This window comes from Phragmites australis, chromosome 2 (genome assembly GCF_958298935.1).
Source record: "Phragmites australis chromosome 2, lpPhrAust1.1, whole genome shotgun sequence".
In the NCBI taxonomy this organism is placed as follows: domain Eukaryota; kingdom Viridiplantae; phylum Streptophyta; class Magnoliopsida; order Poales; family Poaceae; genus Phragmites; species Phragmites australis.
The window spans coordinates 29,144,972-29,160,402 of record NC_084922.1 but is presented as its reverse complement, the minus strand read 5'-3'; the positions used below and the strand labels follow the sequence as shown (position 1 = coordinate 29,160,402).

At 42.9% G+C, this 15,431-nt stretch overlaps 1 protein-coding gene across 1 annotated transcript in view; it reads right to left on the bottom strand.

Moving 5' to 3' along the window:
- Nucleotides 1-15,431, bottom strand: part of LOC133907870 (replication factor A protein 1-like) — an 86,481-nt gene that overhangs the window by 23,318 nt on the left and 47,732 nt on the right. The window lies entirely within an intron of this gene.

The window sequence follows — 15,431 nt, the reverse complement described above, 5'->3', positions numbered from 1 at the left end:
TTTATTTCTAAATCTATCGTCCGTTGGAAGTGCAACATGTTTATTTTTTAACCTATCACTAGCCTAGTTTTGTATTATTATTTTTTCAAACAGACACCTATTATTAATTTTTTTGATTTTCAAAATATAAAAATAAAAAAAAAATCCAAAAACACAACACTAGAGCTGCCGTAACTCATGCCCCCTCTGGCCTAACTCCAAGACCCGTGGAATTATATATATAGATATATAAAATATTTTTAAAATTATACGATCGTTTAAAAAAATTGTAACAATAGGCTGGCATCATCCGATGAACAGATATTAATGGGTTACCATCGTCTGATGAACAGATGAACAGACGATTGACATCATCCAATGGCCCATTGACATCTGTTCATCCCATGAACCCGTTCATGAGGGGCTTACCAGTCAGATCATGAAAGATGGCGTGACTTAATGGACAACATCGCTTTGACGGTAGTTTTATGTTATCAAGTAAAGCAAGAAGAAATATGATATCAAGTGCGTGAAGGAGAGTTGCTCGTGGTGGGTGCATGACTTCAAGGGGAAATGAGTTGAGTATTAAGAGGTGCCGATTGTGGTGGATCACACTTGTACGAGAGACGAACTTGAGCCCAGCCACAGGAACATCACCTCAGCTTTTGTCGTCAATGTGATGTACGCTCAGATTGTGAAACCTGACCTACGAATCATGACCCATAATCAGGCAAATTGAGGAGGAGTACAAGTACACTATCAGCTATAATAAGATATAGAGAGCGAAGATAAAGGCAATTGAGATGAGGTTCGGGACCTAAAAAGAATCATATGACAATCTTCTACACTTGCTGCTGACCATTGCTCAAAAGAACCTGGGGATGTATTACGACATTGATAAGTATTAATTGTTGTCCAAACCTACAAACCATTCTTCGCATTTGGACCATGTATCAAAGCTTTCGAGCATTGTCGGCCTATTCTCTATATCGGTGGTACTTTTCCTTACTGGCATGTAATAGTCATAGATCCTAACTGCTATTGGGGTTGATGTGAACAACCAAGTTCTACTGTTGGCTTTTGCATTTGTGAAGAGTGAGAACACTAGCAATTGGTATTAGTTTCTATACCGTGTCAAAATAATAATTGTGGATACTTGGACGAACATGTGCCTTATAAATGACTGGCATGCAGGAACGCTCAAGGCTATTCTAGATATGTAGAATGGAATGGACGATGGCATGATGGGACATGTGTGGCCAGATTGCAGGGCAGGTGGTGCATGAGGCATTTGGGTGAAAACTTCTTCCACCAATTCAAGAACAAGAATCTCATGAACATGTTCAAGAGGCTATACAATCAGAACCAGTAGGAGAAGTTTGATGCTCTTTGGAAGGCACTAGATGAGCTAACGAAGAAGCAAACACAGGAGTGTGCATGGAGGCCTGTGAGGGGATCAGGGGATGAACCTGTACCTCTTGAGTTCCTACTAATGGATAATGAAGTTGGCATAACGTGGAGGACCAGGTCATCTACCAGGTCATTTAGCGAGTGGATTGAGAATGAGCTGAAGGAGAAGTGGGCTTTGTTCTATGACACGGGCTAGGTACGGTAAGATGACTATAAATTTAGTAGAGATTTACAATTGGGTAATGAATGGTATGAGGGGGTTGCCGCTGGTAGGGATTGTAGAGTTCATACTTAAAGGGATTTGCAAGTATTTCAGGGAGCACTATGCAATAGCACACCTGGTGCTAAATGATGCTCGCCTGATCCGTGAGACGAAGACGACTAAGTAGATGTAAGACAATATAGAGAAGGCAAAGATGCACCGGGTGAAGGACATGAGAACTGCATGGCACAAATATGAAGTTATATGCAGGGATAAAGGAAGGAGGGGGCAAACGTGAGAGAGTTATCCAAGAGTGTACCCTCTTCGATGACAGGTGCGTTTGCAGCTGCTACAAGTCGATGCTACTACACAATCCATGCTCACCTGTGATTGCTGCGTGTGCTGTGACGGGATGAAAACTCGGAGGTACGTCTCAGACTACTTCAAGAAGGAAGCTATGTTCAACACATGGTACTATGAGCTCTATGATTTCGGGATTTATGGTTCTTTCACGAAGGAATATGGGCCCGATTGTGTGTTCTTTTCTGATCCCAAGAAGATGAAGCAAAAGAAGGGATGGCATAGTACTACGATGCTCCGCTTCGTAATGACATGGATGAAGTAGAAGTCGGCCGTTGCATGAAATGGTGCAGTAAGTGCAACAGAACATAACACACTTACAAGAAATACACTGTTGATTTTCCAAGTGTCAACCCCACGTAAACAAGTCCTTCCGGCTCAGCTGCAGATGGGAGACATCATCGTCCTTGTGGATCGTCGGCTTTGTTGACTCATTGAGTTCGATTAATGTTGTAATTCATGCTATGAAGATATTCGTGTGCATAATATTGTAGTTTACTATTGTAGTAGTGAGACTGTGACTATATTTGAGGTTATAACGTGTTAAGTTGTGATTCGTTAACATATTTGTATATGCTTTGAATAACCCATTATCTCATATTATATGTTGCACGATTACTTGTTACTCTTTGTTTGTTTTTCTTATCAAACTGTAAATAACTTGTGAACATGCAGGTACGGTGCAACTGGAGCCGCTTGACCCTCAGCTTGATGTTAGGCATCGTTTGTACCACATTGCCGTATAGGTTGAGGAGGTCCCAGTACTACAACCCCGTGTGTTGGATGATCTCATGAGGGTTGACGCGCATTGGATTATGAGGTTTGTACCATTTGAATGTAATGTTTTATACAGCTTGTTATCTGTGTTGCTCGCTAACTGTATTATTTTTGCAGGTTTTGTGCTGCTGGGCTACTTTTGCTGTGTCGGCTGGTGAAGGTGGATGCATTGGTGGGGGATCAGAGGCGCCCACACGGTTTAGCTATGACATGGCCCTACTCACGGCCCTTGTCGATAGATGGCATTCTGAGATACACATGTTCCACCTCCTATGCGGTGAGATGGTGCCCACGCTCAAGGACGTCTTCCTGCTGATGGGCCTGCCTTGCACGTGTGCCTCTGTTGGGCGAGGGATGTGGGTGTGGCGTGGCGCGATGAGTTGCTAGGACGCTTCTCTGTCATTCAATGGAGGGATGGCCTTGCCTTGTTTAGGTCTTTTCCTATGGTCTGAGAAGCACGGCTCGACGAAGACCTTTCTCGTTCAGTTTATGGTACGGCCGTCTTGTACTATTTTGTCATCTACTTTACATTACTAACCGATGAATATATTTGTAATTATTTTTTCTTTGACAAGTGGACAACATCAACCCCTGGTAGGCAACGAGGATGTATCCCACAAGTTTGTGGTTGTTCAGGTGGATCATGTTCACCGAGACACATGACAACACGATCTCGAGGAGCATGATCCCATACGACAGAGAGGTTGCGAACACCGACCCGAGGGAGGTCCTGCAGTACAACTCAGCTTCTACAGCGTTGGCTGTGATGTACCACGACTTGTGCGATTCTTGAATGAAGACGGACGACAACATGTGAGAAACCAAGTTAAAATGTGCCTTGGTTTATATGTAATGAGTGATTGACAAGGATGTTGTTTTGATTTGATGATTTATGGGGTTTCATGAGCATGTATATATATTGCATTTATGATCATGAATAACCAAAGCTGCAGAGAAAATAGAATTGGAATTTTTATCTCTGAGTCTAGGAAAATTTGCCTCACCGAATGTTCCAACGCTAGAGATTTTATACACGCCGAATGATCCAGAGACGTTGTAAAACTTATCTAGTGAAGATGTACACGCCGGATGGTCCGATGTTTGAAGGTGTGCTCACCGGATGCTTCGCTAGAGTAATTTTTTCAGAGAGGGTGCAAGATGGCTCTTGGAGATTGTACTCATCAGATGGTCCGGTGATGGGCTTTGTGCACACTTGAGGGTTCACCGGAGTGTTTTCTAGGAGGTTTCCAGTAGAGGAAGTATTGCATAGATCAAATGGTCCGGCGTTTAGAAACCAGAACACGCCAGAACATCTGATGTTTACAAATTTTTTGCGATGAGTTCTTCAACATAATATTTTGATTTTGGCTAATCTATAATGGAGTTGGAGATACATGTTTGCTTGTTTCATGATGTATAGGTAATAGATACAACTTGGCGGTCGACGATGGTATGATCGAGGCGAAGTGGGGTGCTTGGTGCCAGATGATCAAGGAGGCTAAATGGAAGGGTTTTCCTTGCTCTACACATGGAGGGAAAGTAGAGGCTGAGAAGATGGATAAAGATTCGTTATTAACAAAGTTAAGTGAAAGGGATGCCGGTATAAGTGATAAGGCGGCCCATGGGATCGGAAGAGGGAGAGACTTGCTGGTGATCAAGATTGTAAGACGGAGTATACATGTCGACATCGGGACGCTTGCTTAAGGCGTAAGCAAGTGGCAGTGGGTCACACTTTGAGAAGCGTGCAAGACGGTTTCGCCTCAAAATCGTGGAAGGATGGAGTGCGTATGGCATCATCGTGAAACTTGCGTTGAGGTAAAGCTAAGTCATGAAGACGCCGTGGCCGTTCGATGGACGGAGCAACGAATGGACCAAAATGCCCCGGTGGTAGGTAAGAGTGCTTTGCAAGAGAGGGGTATTTTGGGAACAAGAAAACTTATGGGCTAAGTAATTTCCTTAGGCCTATAAATAGAGGGGTACGACTGTGAGAGAGGAGCCAGCCATTTAAGAGCTTTGTGCTAGTGTTTTAGAGGAGAGGAAGAGAGGACTTAGCCTATGTGTTAGGTTAGAGTTTTTGTGAGCAAAAATACTTTGTATTCTGCTGAAAATAGGGTTGACCTTTGCAAGTAATGAAGATCATATTATCTCTTATGTTTGTTCCCATCTCCTTCTAGTCTCCCTCTATTGGCTCCCTTGCCTAGTTTTTGATTTTTTTCGTTTTTCGTAGTGATTTTTTTTTTTTTGCTTGAGAGCTGAAAATTTTCCCTCACCTAGAAGTTGTTCTTCTTGTTGCTAGATGCATAAAATTCACATTTAGAATGGTCTTGAATCTTCTTTGTCTATAGATTTATCAACTTGAAGAATTTCTTCACCTGATGACTAGATTCTTGGTTCTTAGTGTTTGTCTTTCAAGTTGCGACCTTTTTATAGCTAGAACTCTTGGAATGAGTTTAAATGGTACCTAGTGTTCATATACATCCATGAGAGCCATGTTTTCTTCAGAGTTTTTTTGTTGTAATTTGATTTTGCTTCTCCTAGAGTTTTGCTTCTGGTTTTGAGGTGCATTGGGTGAAAAGTAGGAGAAGGCCATCTGTTTCGAAAGAAACTAGTAAGGCGCCTATTCATCCCCCTCTAGTCATCATTCTTGGTCCTACAACACGATTCTCACCAGGTGTCCCCTGTTGCTTCAGATGTGGTCGTACGAGCGCTTCACCATCGGCAAGCCCATTGTAGACCATAGCGTGAACTAGTTCCCTGCCGACTGCATTGACGACCCGACCATGGGATCATTGTGGTGTAGACGTAGGGTAAGAGCTCTGAACTTTGCACGTATTTCCTTTTTTATTTCTCTAACTTTGTTTGGTTGCACAGCTGACTTGGTCCAATGTGCAGACACACCACACGCACCTGGACTTTGTTCACCGGTTCAATGAGCTGATGGTGAACGACGTCCGCTGGAGGCCATACACGGAGGAGGAGATGCTTCTGCACTCTTTGCTTGGACTTTTGGTATTGTGCTTATAGGACTGGGAGTACTAGCTCATGCTGTGCATCCTCCTTTGCGACATCTACATCGAGGAGTACTCATCATATCATATGATGTGGCAGTTCAGGAAGCTCTAGGCGTTCCTGCTCCCGATGACTAGGATGGTGCCTAGTAATATACACAGGTGCATAACATTGTAATTGCCTTTTCATTGGAGATGCTACTGCATGTTTTTTCATTTGCTTTTGTTTTTTGCAAGTTGACACGCAAGGGGGTTCATAGCACGAGTACGTTTGCGACTCGTATGCACACGTGGGTTGACAAACGGGACAAAGATATCGAGAACGTTCTGGATGAGGATTAGCCGCACTATGAGGAGGCATACACGGAGTATTTGTCCTGGTTTGTGGCTCAAACGCGCATCCAGGTCACGTACACACCAATTGATCTTTCGCAATACGTACCTGACACACAGGGACCAGGCATGTTCGCTTGAGGTACATACAATAGTATGTGACTCCTTATTTACTGCACTTGTTGGTACAAAAAATTGTGTAATCAAATAAAATTTTCTTTCTAGAGGTAGATTCTGTACCAGGTTGAGGTCGAGGCATGAGCGACCAAGGTCTGGATCGACAATGACCTCGAGGGCCCCATGGCCGAGGTGAGCACAGTGTTAGGGTGAATTATCCGACAGATGAACAAGGTCTTTAGGTCGCTCAGCTGCAAGTCATCCTCAGATGTTGCATCGGGAGCACTAGCGTCGGCTTCTCTCCTGGCACGCCCATCGGCCACGTTCACCGAGCCACTGCACCCACCAGTACATCTGACCTTCGTCGCCGAGCTGTCAGTGCCATCTTCCACCTCGACTTCTGACCTCTACTACAGCAACACTTTGACGAGGTAGTCCTTCGCCAATGACCCGTACTACAATGGTGCCTAGGCTAGGCATTCTTTATCCGGTGCTGTAGACCCCCGCTACGGTTTCATAGCATCTAGGCCAACCTTCACGGGTGCTGTAGAGTCGTAGGGTCCCGAGGGCGGATGCGACCAGGGGGGTCATCCCCAAGAGAGGACGTAACCTATCAGCTACTATATTATTGTTAGTTTAACGGTGTTATGTTATTGTCAATGTTATGGTAGTATGTTAATGCCAGTGTAGTGGTACTTTCTTCATGCTACCATGTTATTATTAGTGTCATAATATCTTTCATGTACCGTGTTTTTGTTTTGTGATTCTATTCGGATCATAGAGTCATACCATGAGCATCCATAACAATAATAAGAAACACGTTGATCTAACATACAATGGCATATACAGTACCCCTAGTGGTGTACCAGAGTTTTGCCTAACTTGCTTTAGGGAATGTAAAAGGACAAAAATCGATCGGGCGATACACAAATTACAACATCATCCTGCAAGTGGTTCTAATCGTATTAACTTAGAGTGAACTGTGAGGAGCCTCCTGAGTCCAAATAATCTTCAACACCGTATTGAGCTGGCCGATGAGGAGGATGAGCATGAGGTGGAGGAGGAGCATTCCTATTATGGCACAAACATGTGCACCATAGATCTATGCATATAGAAGGGTCCTCCCAGTGTATTACAAGAGGACTTTGCATATTCTTCACCTCCCTTTGCAAGTCAAATATTAGGTCTCGTAGGTGATGGACATAATCTTGGATATGTTGTACAATAGGAGGATCGACCCCATCTCGTGTACTGGCGGTTGTCGGGGTCATTGTTGGAGGCTTGCAAAAATGTGAAGGTCACAATGTATAATATTTCCAAAAAATGATACGGATGGTCATGGTGATATAGTTCTCACCCTACTAAGAGGACATCGGAAGAATTGACACCCCCTATGAATGCTCCCATCGTACATCTAAACGGCGTAATTGTAGCAATTGCAGCACTTCGGCCATGGTTTCTTCGGGTGCTCATAAATCCTTAGGTGGGTTGGAGGACGAAAATCACTTCTATTCTACAAATGTAAGTTATAGAGAAGCTCCTCGTACTCAGTTGGACCAAACAAACCCTCCCATCTCACCGTCGGACGCCCCGTCCCCCTTCTTCCTCACCCCCTCCTGCCATTACCCACCGTTGATTGATGTGGCTCCAGTTTCTAGATATATGAGCCTTGTATAGATGTGTTGTAGTAGCATACGTCCTTTTACCATAATGTAATATTACTGTCAAATTTATGTTACCTGCACACATCCAACTATGATAATAAAACATGTACTCTATTTTCAGATCTAGCATTTTCAGACCTACCCTTTTTAGAATTAGCCTTCTCATGAGTAGCCTTTTCAGAGCAACATTTTTTAGACCTAGTATTTTTAGAAGTAGCCTTTTTAGACCTAGCCTTTTCAGGAGTAGGTTTTTTAGAAGTAGGCTTTTTAGATGTAGACTTTTCATAAGTACCCTTTTCAATTGATATGACCACGCCTTACTGCAGAATCAACTGCTTTCCAAGACTGATTTCTGTGGACTTAGTCCATACACTAGCATGAATCTATTGTATAAATAGAGGATCTCCTAGCCACATGTAGAACCAAACCACTAGTCTAAACATCCACAACTCCAACAAAAATAGCATCCAAACCTTTCCCTAATAAATACATACCAGATACTACGCTTGATGGGGGTCAAAGTGCTCATGTGCTGGTGTGGAGATCTTTGTAGGGTGATGAAGTCCTCCAAGTTCTCCTACACCTACGGAAGGAGGTTCTTCATGTGCCACAACTACAAGTACGATCCACCCCAAAGAAATACTAATGTTGGCTTCCGTCACCATATAATAACTTATGGCCAAACTACTCCAAAAACAACTAAGATTTTCCATTTAATATTTTGGTCTTCATTGCAGTCACCACCACCAGTATGTTACTTCTTACACTAACTCGATACTGCAGCTGAAAGCGGATGCGTTCCTCCTTCACATTGAGCACCACGCCGCTTGGAGACGCTTCCATGAGGTGGAAGCTGATGAGACGAGGGAGGCTACGCGGAAGTGCATTCAGGAGGAGCAACATAAGATGAGGGAGGAGCATAACCGTATGATGGCGGAAGCCCGTTAGACGGAGAGGGAGAAAAAACGCGAGTGGGCACATCAGACGCATGAGTGTAGGATCAAGGAGACCGACTAGAGGGGGGGGGGTGAATAGGCGGTTCTAAAAATTTTAGCAAGATATAACCGATATAGATGCGGAATTAAAAACAATAGGTTACAACACATATGAAACCTCCAAAATCTCAATAAAAGTGATCAATTCTATGTCTATGTCAAGGTTTACAACCTAGGGTGGCATGTAAGCAATTATAATTTTAGGCATGTAAATTGCTCAAAGTAAATAAGCTTAGGTAGGTAAACCACAAAGGAGACACCAGATTTTTTATCGTGGTCTCGGAGACTTGCCGGTCTCCCCTAATACATGTTGAGGTGGGTTCAAGCCTTTAACCGCTCCTCTATCAAGTATGCAATTCTCATCATGAGAAGAGGCTCACCATGAGTAACTTGATCTTAAGTCGGATTAATCCAATGAACCACTCAGTACCGCGATTCCACTAGAGTTACACTTTACCATACCGACAAGGCGTGCACAAAGCCTCTCACAATCACACCGGGCCTTCTCACAAGCTTCCTTGAGATGATCACTGGATCACAATGCCATCGCACCATCTAGGTGTTGGCAAACAACAAGAGTAACAAGCCAAGACGAACTCGACTCTCACCAAGTGGCTAAAACTCAATCACTAATGCAAATGCACTTGATTCTTACCTCACACCTCTTTCTATGTGCAACACATGCACAAATGTGTGAGGAAGACTTCACTTAGGTCAAGTATGCTCAATGGGGGCAGGAGTGTCACTCCAAGCCGTTGGACATGGGGTATTTATAGGTCAGAAACCAAAATGTAGTTGTTGCCCAAAGTTTGACTTCTCTGCGCATATGACGGTCAGACCGCAGTTGACTTGGCGGTCGGACCACCACTGGACCAACGACTCTAAAACTAGCTATTACAGCCTTTTCACCTTTCCAATGGTCAGACCGATCCTCTTGGTGGTTAGAGTGCCACCTTGGCAGTCGGACCGCCATCCTCTCTAGGAAAATGGAGGTTCTCTGCAAGCTCCGGCAGTCAGACCAGCCTCCTTGGCGGTCGGACCGCCACCCGATCCAGAGAGATGAGAGTTCTCTATTACTTCCAGGAGTCAGACCGCCCATCTTGATGGTCAGACCAGAATTCTTGGTGGTCGGACCGCTACTCCCAGAACAATATTGCCGATATTTAAAGAAACGGTGATAACTTTTGAACCCATTGTCCGATTTAGGTGATCTTAGACTCTACGGAAAGCTTATTCAGAGGGATACACATCCCAACTGATTGCTTGATCAACAAACAAATTGGTTCAAACCTAAAACATAGTCCAAAGATCCACCACAATGAAACTACATGAACCTTAATTTTTGAAAAACAAATTTGCAACCTAAATGTTCCATGCAACCAAGGGTTAAAGCATTCACTATGACAACTGGCATAACACCTTTGCAAACTTAGTGGCATTCCATACGGAGTACGAACATGAACTTGAGCTATTTGCAAAACCTATTTGCAAATTATAGCATCCTACCATAGAGAGTATGCACATGCAAGATTGAGCTTATCAACATATGGTAAAACTCAAGTAATCGTCAAGACACCTCTTAATAGTATGACATTTATTCTATCAATCCGGTCATTTCTCTTCTCTAATCACCATTAACCGATAAAAGAAAATTCCCTACATTTTATACCTTTGCCTTTAAGCTAGCCATCCTGCCAGACTTGATGAACACATTATCCGAGTCTCAATGCTTCTTTTAGGCTTGTCATCAACTTTTCACTTGAGCTTGATGATGATGTTCATTCTCGCTTCCCATCCTGATTGTCTCTTGATCAAGCTCGATGAAGTTCACTTAATTGCTTCCATACATCAAGCATGGAAGATTTGTCTTTTCACATCATATTCATCCAATTCACCACCAAGACATGAACCGCAAGCATCAAACACACAAGTTGTTCACTAAGCTTGCCTCGATCTTCCTCTTCCAATTCAGCATATTTAATATCTCAATTCAATATTTGCCTTCATATGGAACCTAACCTCAACTTACTCTCAAGCATGTAGCACATAGGTTAGTACATAAATCTCAATTGACAATTCTATACTTTTAGTCACTTAATCTCCACAAGTGATTTAAATTTCACGCTTATTATCAATCTTCTTGAGTTTCTTCCTTCATCTCATGAGCATCATATAGAGCTCAATGACTTCGGTGCATCTCTTTGATATTATGGCATTCCTCAGTGAATCCATGCTTTATCACTTATGCATTTCCTATGGAATAACATACTAACAATTCTCAATATAATTGTTAGTTTATAGATATTGTCATCACTTACCCTGAGCATCACCTAGAGCTCATTCATCTCAATGCATTTCTGTTGATCACATGTCATTACTTAATGAATCCATGCTCAATCCTCCATGCATCACCTATGGAACAACCTACTAACAATTCTTAACATAATTGTTAGTCTATAGGTATTATTATTAATTACTAAACCACACTTAGGGGCTAGATGCACCTTCAGTGAGCCAGGACTGGAAGCGGTGAGGAAGGAAAAGTACCCATGTTGCACTCAATAGACTAGATGTTGTAATCATCTTGTTTACATTCCCTAAGACATGTTAGTTTTAGACGCGGTATTGTTTAGGTCATAATGATCTTGTACCGTACATGCCAACACCCGTGTATGTCGTAGTTCTCATTAAAATTACCGTGTTCAACTTTCCATTCCGTCAAATTCGGGTAACCAAAATATCGCACAAACATCTAATGGCTCTGGACGATTCGACAAAAACAAAATACGGCACATAGACGCTTATTCTGCTACAAATAAAATAAATTTGGCCAAAGCAATGTGTCGCCCAATGACACCTTGTTGTCACCCGATCACTTGGTGAGACAAAAGTGTCGCCCGTTCATCGGGTGAAAGCAAGGTCTCACCCGGTGAACGGGCGACATGTGGCACACCATCGCATCTTTAATTATCTGATAGGCGGGGCCCATAAGTGAGACCATGCTCTCGCCCTATGAACATGCGACGATAGCCTATTATTGCAATTTTTTGAAACAGCCATGTATTTTGAATATATATATATATATATATATATATATATATATATATGGTAGCACTATGCTACACCCAGCTCACCCCATGTGCCTGGCCGCCCGCCTAGCCCACCCCCCACTAGCCCAACTCGCCCCGCACTGGGTCGCGCTTGCTGAGGACTCCTCCACCTGGGCCATGCGCTAGGCTGACGAGCCCCAGGACACAAAACGCTAGCTTGGTAATGAGTTTGCAAAAATCAGCACTACTTGACAACTAGGCCTACATGGTGGTCGTGGATCATAGTACTGACACTACATGGTGGTCGTGCAGCACAATACTGAGTTTGCAAAATCAGCACAATATGCACACATGTACAAAAGCGAAACTACTGAATACTTACACTACCATGACACTATTGAATACTAACACTATCGTGACACTACTTAACAACCTATTGACTAATAACTACCGAACATTGAGGGCATGAACCGGCTTCTAACAATTGCTGAAACAAACTACCGATCAAACTACTAACACTATTGAACAACTACTCATACTACTGATAACTACTAACAAACATTGACACGGCTGACACAACTACTGAACAATTTTACTACGACATAGAACTACCAAACAAAAATTGTTGACACTACTGAAAACTATCAATACCACTGGCAACTACTGAACAATACTACTGACAACTACTGAAGCATCTGAATCATATAAAAATTGCTAAAGAATTATTGAAGCATCCAAATCATATAAAAATTACTGGATGACAACTATTGGGCAACTACTGGATAACTTCTGTGTTGAGCAGCCACGTGGCGCGACGGGGTGGTAGTTATCGAAGACCTCGGATGCTACATTAACTCTTGGGGGAGTGGGCTGGGCCATCTGCTATAGTACCTGACGGGGAAGTGGGTTGGTCCTACTGCTAAAGTAACTAGCGAGGAAGTGGGTTGTCCTACCAACTACATTGACCGACAGGGGAGTCGGTTGGGCCAACTGCTACAATAATAGCGAGTAGGGGAGGGAAGTGGGATGAGTTGGTTAGTTAGGTTAGAGCAGGTTGTTATTTGGGTTAGGTTTTAGGTCATAGGTGTAGAATATTATACTATGCCAAGACCTAGGCCCAACACCCAACCCAACTAACAACCCGGTCTAACCCAACTAACCAACCCAGCTTGCTCCCCCCCCCCACCCACCATTAATGTAGCAGCTGGCCCAATTGACTTGGCCATTACTATGTAGAATATTATACTACACCATAGGTGTACAATAGCACTATATATATATATATATATATATATATATATATATAATGCGTCTAGGCTCAACTCTAGTTACTATTGTGCCACTCCCAATTAAAATAAAAAATAGTAAAGTTATAATTCGTGAGACAGGGAGTTACAACCAAACGTAAATAAAAATAATTTGAGTTGCAATTGCGTAATGGATGAACCTAACTCCTAATGAATTCCTTGCCCAGTCATATACAACTTAAGGAACACAATTGTAATCGTTCTACAATCTAAAACGTAACTCGTTAGCTTCTCGTGTTGCAATTATGTACTTCTGGACATACGGTTGTAACCGGTCTACCTAACGGATTGTAACTGATAGTTTTTTAAGTTACAACTAGGGGTGGTGCAACAGTAAACTACAGTGCACCTAGGCACAGAATAGACTCGTCGTACACACAAACACACACACACACACACACACACACACACACACACACACACACACAGCGAGTCTAAAATGCACAAACACGCATAATAGAACTTCACCGCACACTGGACGGCCGCGTGCACACTGGCTGAGCCATCCTCCCTCCCGTGCGCGCCCCCGATCAGGCCTTCCTCTCTCCAGCGGGCCGCCAATTGAGCCGATCTTCCTCTCACACGCTCGACTGAGTCCGCCTTTAATCCGCTCTGCACGCCACCACCTTCAACCCAGAATTGGCTAACGGTGTCATCCTACAAAATCCAACTAGGTGCCTCGATCTCGAACCCTAAAAATCACAGTGGCGGGTGATGTCAAGCCCCAAATTGACACCGTTGACATCTCTGGATCACAAATATGTGCCCCTAACCTCAAATTCTCGGTGGATTGTCGACCCCAATGCTGCCGATCGTGCTGAATTTTGTAGAACTGATGCAAATAAGGTCATCCATGCCCCAAGCATCCCAAATTGCAACTACAACAACAACACCAGCTGCGGATCCTGGTGCTGCTACAACCATATCCATGGTGATGACATTGGTGACGCGTGCAGTAGCGCATGATCCCTTGCACCACCAATGTCTCATGATGCTGCCGGTTGCGATCTCCCCAATCGCCATGGAGACACCTCCAGTTGAAAGGAGCTATGTCCATGTAAGTCACACAGTTACGCTTTATGCTATACTGCAGTTACAAATTGGTTTGTAGTTGTGATTCAGAAACAACCGAGTTACAACATGCTCAACAACATAGTTGTAACATAGTAGGCACTCTAGTTACGATATGCATTGTCGTGAGAGTACTAATTACAACTTAGTAGTTACAACATGCTGAACATTACAGTTACAACACAACATGGTGAGCACTATAGTTACAACATGATAGACACTCTAGTTATAACATGGTAGACACTTTAGTTATGACATGGTAGACACTCTACTTACAACATGCTGAATACTATAGTTACATCATGGTAGACAATCTTGTTACAGCATGCTGAATAATACAGTTGCAACATTTCCAATTACAATTGATCAATAATATTGTTTTTTTATGTGTCCTTGAATCTGCAGGACCCAATGGTTTTGGATGTATTTGTGCCGCAAGAGGGTGTAACTTTTGATGATCCAGAAGAAGCATACACTTTCTATTGTGATTAAGCATAGCTCGTGGATTTCAACATCAAGAGATACAGGAAACGTATTGAGACTGTGGTATGTCTGCAACAAACAGGGTTTTGAGGATTCAAATGATGGGGATGATGTGGACGGTAGTGAAAAGAAATCAATGAGGAGCGGTTGCAAAGCTGAGGTGAAGGTGAAGCTGAATAAGAAGGAGAAATGCTAGTATTTCGACCATGTCATTTTGGAACTCAATCACCAACTCTTCCCATCACCACGCATGGTGCGTTACATGCATGGACACAAGCAAAGAGACAACAGGATCCTCAATCTTATCAATATCATGTCTTGTAATGGTGTGCCGCATCATAATGCAATGAATGTAATGTCAGAGCTCCACGAAGGGAGGCAACACTGGCCATTCACTGAGAGAGATGTTAAAAATAGGTATGTGTTGAATATTCTAAACAAATAAAATATTGTCAGCAGTTACTATTGTGTTGTATAAGCGGGTTTCAATTCTAATACTTGTGCAGTTACTACTGCTTTTAGCAATTGAGTTTGCAAGGCATGAGAGGATGGATGACGTACCAAAACTAATTGCAACCGGTGCAAACATAAGAATGAATACTTCTATTGGGATGTGCAAGTTGAAAGAAGAAACTAAGGTGATAATGAATATATTTTGGAGCCACGCCAGCCAGA